Consider the following 6,565-nt stretch of genomic DNA (forward strand, 5'->3'; position numbering starts at 1 on the left):
TAACACCAGATAGCTGCACTTCTGTCTGCACCCTTTTAGCCAAGGCCTCCCTGCTGTTGTCCTCTGTCTCTGGAAGAGGAATCAAGAGGCCATAAGCTAATTCATAACTGCTTAGAAGTAAACTTTCTGCTCCAAGTTTGGAGTTATTGCCTGCCTCTGGGAACTTATTACTACCAAAATCCAAGTTCATGCTAGTAACTACAGCCTCTTGAGTGCTGCCAGTGGAATTGTGTATAGGGATCCCTTATTAATGAAGGTGTTACTGGCAGTACTTCTACTTAGTAGCCTGTACAGGGCTCTCTTTTTCCCTAGAGCTTCTCACCATGAGGCTTATGCCTGACATCATTTTGAGGTTGCTGTAATTTTAAGGTGCACTTATTTTGTCATAGAACCTTTATTTCTCCTTTCCATATTTAATTCATTACTGCATTCAATAAATCTCAGAAAATTTAATGTAACGGTGATCCTTGTTTACCAGACATGTTTCTTGACATAATTTTTACAAGACAGATATCTGTGATTATATACACTGGGTACCTCTGAAATGACTCCAACTCATTCTGTCTGAAAGCTTATCATCTCTTAAATGGAATTGGGTTTCTTTTCTAGCCATTTTTCTATATGGGTGGAGAAGAAATCATCTACTTTAAGTAAGTGCCTGGTGTTCATTCAGGGAACAGCATGTATTAGAAAAACAAAAGACACAATTGTTCATTCTTTCCTTTGCAGCTACAACCTGAAGATGCCTATTAGGGGATATGTCTCCACTAGCTCTATGGTGCTCTTGAGGCAGTCACTGAAAAATGTGGAGGGGCCATAGGAGAAGCATTCATATCACGACCCCTGTCAGGTAATGCCTAGTAATACCTGCAAATTATGCTAACAATCCAAACCATAATTTTGATGCTACAGATTGGCCAACTATAACCAATCATAATGCCGTGTGACCGAAGTAGACATGAGCCCTCCTTAGGGCCAACATTGACAGTACTGTCCACGAACCTTGAAGGGTTTTCAATGGTGAAAAAAGAACTGATTGTAAATCTATGTAAGAAAGTCCAGTACACTGTCTTATGATTGAACGAGACACACAAAGTGTGTGACAGTTATAATAACTGTCCTTCAATACCTAGAATGACTATGGTAATTGAAATTACTATGGTGATTTGAAGACCACACAAGTAATTTGGAAGTGTCATATTTGCTACAATTGGAATGGTCATAACTTCTACAGCAAAGATTGAAGAAAACAATATTGAAGCCTTGACCATCAAACTCAATGGAATCACAATCACTTCAGTCTACCAACTACCTAACATGAATTTTGCCTTTACAGATATACCAGAAATCACTCAGAATAAACCACAGGTGATCATTGGTGATTTTAATAGTCACAGAACACAGTGGGGCTATAATCAGACCAATAAAGATGGCAAAGCAGTAGAAGATTGGTTGGATGCATACCAGCTGAGTTTGATCCATGACCCAAAGCTACCTAAATCATTCAACAGGGGCCACAGGAAACAAGGAAACAACCCAGACCTTAGATTCATGAGCAACACCATTGCTGGGATAAGTAATAAAACTGTATTAGACCCAATCTCCTCCTCACCCCGCCCTCCACATTAGTACATTCCCAACATTGACCAACTGGCATTCAGATCAAAGCTGCAGTAACACCTATAACAGTGCCATTTTGCTAATATTTCAACCTTAAAAAGGCAAAATGAAAAGACTTTTCAGAATACCTTGATATCACAGTCAAAACCATCAAAGCACTATCTGAGAACTAGGACCAATTCATAAAAGATGTACAGAAATCTGCAAGGAAGAACATCCCATGGGGTTGCTGCAGCAATTACATCCCAGGCCTTACTCCCCAAACCAGTGGCCTATAAAAGACTACAGGCAACTTTATGAACTAGACTCTTTTTCCACAAACAATGTCACTATAGGTGAGAAGCTCATGTTAGCCATCACAGAAGAGTGCAGGAAATCCTGGCAGACCTTGACTGAGTCAATTGATATGATGCATAATAGTAAAAAGGCTTGGGTGACAATAAGTAAACTAAGCAATGACCAATGACTAACATCATAATGCCACCACTAACCAAATTGCTCACCAGATACTTCTCAATGGAAAAAGCCCAAAAAACAAAAAATAAACAAAAAACTTCAGACTGGAAAGGTACAAGCACCCCAAAGACCTGGGTTTTACAAACCCCTTCTCAAATGACAGAGTTAAATGCTGGTATTAATGTACTGAAGACCGGAAAAGCAGTCAGCCTTGATGACATACCAGACAAATCAAGAAATTCAGACCCCAGATTTGAGAGTGGCTCCTATGTCTATACAAGTCATGCACAGCCTGTCAAAAAATTCTGAAGATATGGTGACATGCTCAGGTAGTGGCACTTCTAAAACCAGAGAAAGATCCATCAGACCCAAGAGATTCAGACCTGTCTCTCTGCTATGCCACACATACATATTGTTATGAACAACTAATTTTAAACCATCTTGCCCTATACATGGATAAACATGTACTCCCTGAACAGCACAGCTTTTGCCCTGGAAAAGCAACAATGAGCCAGCCAGCTGTTTAATCTAACTCAACATACTGAGGATGGTTTTGAAAGACGCCGAATCAGCTGCGTTCATCAATCTAACAGCCACCGACAATAAAGTTAAACACCCCCCCACGCCACAAGACCCTGGAAATGATAGAAGTTCTACACCTTACAAAGCTGATACAAACCCTGCTTAAAAACAGATTTTTTTTTGTCAAACAGGATGGGAAAGAAAGCAGATGGAGGAGACACATTAATGACCTCCCCCAAGGAAGTGTACTTTGATTGCCTGGTCATTCATATAGCAGTAATCTATCTAGAAACAAAATGTTTCATCTATGCAGATGACCTGGGCGTAACAGCCCACAACACTGGCTTTAACCACGTTGAAAAATTCTTAAGTGAGGCACCAGTCGGCTTAATGTCATACTACACTGACAATCAATTACATGCCAGCCCAGCATAAACACAAGTTTTTCATCTAAAAAAATCATGAGGCCAACAACCAGCTCAACACTGAATGGTTGGCGATTGTGCTATCTTACTGTCCAAATCCGGCTTACCTTGGAGTCACGCTTGATCAAACCCTCTCATACAAAGAATGCATCATGTAGACAGAAGCAAACATGAGGACTCATAATGACAGTTTATATAAACTCACCAACTCAAAATGGGGAGCTAGTCCCTCAGCCATCCAAACCAGGGCTTTGGCTCTCAGCTTCTCCTCTGCTGAGTATGCATGCCCTGAGTGGGAGAGACTAATGCATGCTATGCACCTTGACCCTCTCCTGAATGATAACTGATGATGCATCACAAGATGTCTGAAGCCTACCACCCTAAACAATGTGTACCCACTGGTTGGAACCACTCTCCCTGACATCAGAAGAACAGTGGCCAACAGGATAGAATGATTGAGACAAACTGAAGATGTGAGACACCCACTGGATGACCATCTCACAGCAGACATACATTTGAAGTCACACACCCAACCTCTCTATGCCATATCCAAGGAGACACAACTACAGATATGGGATGAGAAGTTGAAACAAATAACTGACAGTAAAAAAAATAAAAATTAATTCCAGCAGCCAGGTCTTTACCACCAGGGTCTGGCAAACCATGGCAAAGGTGGCAATGTCTCAACTGCCTATGTATGGGAGTCAGACATTCCAAGGAACTAATAAAGAAGCAGGGCTGTACCATTGGTTCAACCACTTGTGCCTGTGGCACACAGCCTCAGACTATGCAACACCTGCTTCAGTGCCTGCTGCCTGAAGGCACACGTACATGAAAGTTTTTGCAAAGTACAATAAATGAAAACAAGCTCATGTAACAAAATGATCAAATGTAGTATAGAGACATGAGGAGAAGAAAAACCCTGCCCATCTGCCTTTGATCTGCATGTTCCAAATCCAGAAATATGGTGAGGATGACTTTAAAAGTGCCCACAGCTACAATTCCTAAGAGGACCAGAGACAGAGACTGCAAGAGCAGCAGGAACAAACAATCCAGTGCATCCTTATCTCAGTTCCTGGATTGGAGTGTATGCAGTGGGAAATGGTGGGTGAGGCTTAGTTCTGGGTAGTGGTATTGAGAACAACAGGAAACCAATGTAGACATGCTCTACAATGTCTCAACTAGTGTGCTGCAGTACCCTGGGGGTCCATGAGATCCTCGAGACATGCAATATTAGCATCGTTAGATATGCAAACACTTATTACACATGACTCACAGGATAAACCCAGCGATTTCATAATAGGATGTCATTGTATCAAAAATATTCTGGCTTGTTGTGGTCTTTCTCAGTTGTTTGCAGTGAAATCATTTCTCTAGTTTTCTATATGCAAAAATGAGTGGAATCTAAGAACTAGCTTTTTCCAAGGTATGCCCTAAAAAATTGAGAACCACTACACTAGCGTAATATATCAAATAGCCAAGGATCAGTATGAATAACTTCAGAGCCAAAGTTTATAAAATAGATATTCTTCTTCCTGAAGGTCCAGTGAGAGTAGGCCTTTACAGTGACACCTAGGTAAATTCATTTTGGCTGCAGAAATAATGCTTCAAAATGAACAGAAGGAAAATAGTGACCAAAACTCTCTGATTTCTGTTGAAAAACTCCAGCGATTGATATTGATAAATTTGGGATAAAACACTAGATTTATAACAGCAGATTTTGTTTCAGTTGCCTCTTCAGACCAAAGGGAAATTCCAAAATATGGACTGAAAAGATGAAGATGATGGGCATATCTAAGTGTTAACACCTTTGAATTTAACAATCATAGTTTCCATACTATAATACAGGGACATTTAGCAGTTTTCAAAAGACAATTTGGTGACCTCTCTTCCACAACTCTTTGTGCACTTAGCTTAATGAACAGATTTTTTCTTTCTTTTTTTTCTTGTCATAAAATATCATGTTCTATGCATCATTCCACTGGACTACAGATGGCATTCCCATGTCTTGAATTAAAGAAAAAAATAACTTTTGTCTTCTCTCCTATATTATAAATGTACTCAAACTTCTGGAAGTAGCCAGCTGGAAATGAAAACAACCAATGCTGTTCTGTCTGCCCTGAGCACCACCTTTTGGGGAGGAAGGATGCAAAAATAGCGACCACTATGAACAGCTCATGCCCCGGCAGCTGGCAGGGGCTCAGCAGCGGTGGGAGCACAGTGGTGGGAGTGTGGCAGTGGTAAGTGGGGGAGCTCCCTCAGACACCACCGGCACTGTCAGCGGGGGGGCTGCGGGGCGAACACTGACCAAAGGTTGGTGACCACCCACAGCTGCCACCAGCAGTGTCAGCAGTGGCCAGTGGGGATTGTGGACTACCCACAGACGCCGCCGGTGGTGTCAGCAGTGGGGTGGTGAGTGGCAACTGCTTGCAGGCACCTTTTTGCAGGGGATGCACCACCAGGCTCAGGGGGTGCACATGCACCTGAATGCACCCCCTACGTGTCACCCCTGGCCACCACAACAGCAGTGGCTACCTGCACCACCACGATCAGCACTGTGGTAGATGGTGCTGCCCTGTGCCCAGGGTGGGGAGCTACCCTGCTACATCTCTGATTTGCTCTGTGTTTATGGAAAACAGCCTTTTGGCACAATTACGTAGCATAGTGGTAACTGGTACAAAGAAAGAAATTAAGTAAGTATACACAATACACTTATGATTTAAGGACTCCTAGCCTGAGTTGCTGGGACAAATCTAGGAATATGCATACCATATTGTCAAACTTGCAGCACTAACATTGCATTTGTGTATGGTGATTTCATAGCCCTGATAATGTTGCCATGTTTGTGTTTGAAAATGTACTCTTCTTAGTTTAGCCACACTGTCAGTTGACTCTCTAACTGAAGCACTGCCAAACTAAGACTCCTATTAAATCTGGCATGAGCAAAAATAAATTTTGAAAACTTCTCAATGTTCTTCAGCCCTCTTGGTGTTCACATTGCTTGGGTCAGGGTGGTCTCAGAGACTGTGGCCTTCAACCAGCCTCCTGCTTCTTGGGCATGATGCAGAAAGAATTACACACATTCAGGATCAGTGGTGAAAGCTCAGATAGGTTTATTGTCTTTTAGGACAGTACACTAGCAGGTCTATATAACAACCAGTCCAGCTCAGAAAAACTGCCCAATGGTAAGCAACAAATTATATGCACAGATGCCCTTAAATTGATACAAAAGGGTGAGTCTTGCAACCCCTCTATTTATAGCCTAAATGTCCCCACCCCATGCCAATCTTCTCTCTCTCTCTCTCATAGGCTCTGACTCCATGGGTGCTCCAGGGCTCAAGCACTCACCAAAAAAAATTAGCTGGTGCTTAGCACCCATACCCACTTTTTGCTTTTGAATAACTTTCTGGCCCTTTGATCTTAATTTTGTTTTTATGAAGCATGGTATAATACAATTTATTATTCACTCTACTTCTCTATCTACCATGTTCTTTGCTAAGGTATATGAGCAGCTATATAATGTATCCACACCTAAGATAGAA

Source organism: Alligator sinensis, unplaced genomic scaffold (assembly GCF_000455745.1).
Source record: "Alligator sinensis unplaced genomic scaffold, ASM45574v1 scaffold560_1, whole genome shotgun sequence".
Taxonomy (NCBI): domain Eukaryota; kingdom Metazoa; phylum Chordata; order Crocodylia; family Alligatoridae; genus Alligator; species Alligator sinensis.